At 39.5% G+C, this 1471-nt stretch overlaps 1 protein-coding gene across 1 annotated transcript in view; it reads left to right on the top strand.

The window, feature by feature from the left end:
- The first annotated feature begins 226 nt into the window (after nucleotides 1-226).
- The window catches only part of LOC101848725 (voltage-dependent calcium channel gamma-5 subunit-like), a 68309-nt gene continuing 67064 nt past the window's right edge, over nucleotides 227-1471 (top strand). Inside the window, exon 1 of the mRNA XM_005092267.3 lies at nucleotides 227-588. The gene's annotated coding sequence lies outside the window, so the exon portion shown is untranslated. The remainder of the gene's footprint in view (nucleotides 589-1471) is intronic.

The following is a 1471-nucleotide window of genomic DNA, read 5'->3' as shown; positions in this document are numbered from 1 at the left end:
TGATTAACAGGTGATTAAGTTAATGATTTTAGTGTATTAAATCAATCAAATTTCACAACGTCAAGTCTTCTTTGTAGATCTCCACGCATCCTGTGCTAAAAGATTGTATGTAGCCTACCTAGATCAGTGGTATATCACACATACTTAACACAGGCGCGCGCACACATACGCACACAAATACACACACATGCACACACGCACACACGCACACTCAAACACGCACAAAAGTACACAAAAAAGACTCAACAAAGTCGCGGATAAAAAACATCGTCAGATTCCTGCAGAGTACCCGCCCAAGCACACAAAAATCCTACTCGGACAAATCTGGGGATTTCATTTGATCCCCATCACAATTTGATGCGCTGTGCTCACACCTCGTTCATACGAGCAAAAGGATTACTCGCCTCTTGTGCTCGCCAGCGACGGGTGCCGATGGCCACAGCTTGCTCACCAAGTTGCCGCGCTGTTCTGACTGTCACTTGTGAGGGAACCATTATCCTGGCGTGATGTTTCTCTGTGTTAGCGGGCGTGTACTTTGTGCTTGTGTGAATCCATCGCCTTTCTGAAAAGGTTTCGACTTTTTGTTCGGTAAGGATTTGAGTTGCTGGCTTTCGTTTCCTTTAGAAATACGTACAGTTATTTTAAAAAAATGCATTATTAGAAGCACGGTCAGTCAAAAGTATCTTCTTCTAAAAAGATGAGACATTTAACAGTTGATAGTAGAAGAATTCGTTTTTTTCTCGCCACGCTTCTCATTAAGAAACCCCAAACAAACAATGGCAAACATCCACCCTCCCCAAGAAGACAGCAACAACAACAACAACAACAGTACATGTAACAACAATTATAACATCACCACCACCTCCATCACTATCATCAACAACAACAAGAAGAAGAACAACAAAAACAACACAGCAACAGCAACAGCAACAACAACAACAACAACAACAAAAAACAACAACAACAGAAACTACAGCAACAACAACAACAACAACAACAACAACAACAACAACAACAACAACAACAACAACAACAACACACACACAATTCCATTCTCTCTTCCACCCCCTTACCGCCGTTACAACTTTCACGCAAAAGTATAAAACCCCTACTGAAAAATACCTCTCCAATCCTATAATTGTAAAGAACAAAAATTACAAGCTTTTACTCCAAAAAGCACAAATCCCCCGACTCAGACATTAGCGATACAAAGCTAACAAAGACAAAAGAAAAAAACCCTAGCAAGAACATAAAAGACATTTACAGCAACATCGATAGCAGAATTATTGACAATATTAACAAGGTTAGCAACAACAACAATGCCAACAAAATAATTATAATAACAACAGCAGCAACAGCTACAACAACAGCAACAACAACGGCAATACAAATAACAATAAAAACGGTATTAGGATCAACATCATCATCATCATCATCATCATCATCATCATCATCATCATCATCATCATCA

The sequence above is a fragment of the Aplysia californica genome, unplaced genomic scaffold, assembly GCF_000002075.1.
Source record: "Aplysia californica isolate F4 #8 unplaced genomic scaffold, AplCal3.0 scaffold00043, whole genome shotgun sequence".
Classification (NCBI taxonomy): Eukaryota; Metazoa; Mollusca; class Gastropoda; order Aplysiida; family Aplysiidae; genus Aplysia; species Aplysia californica.
Note: the sequence above shows the minus strand (reverse complement) of the source record. Positions and strands in the feature narration are given on the sequence as shown.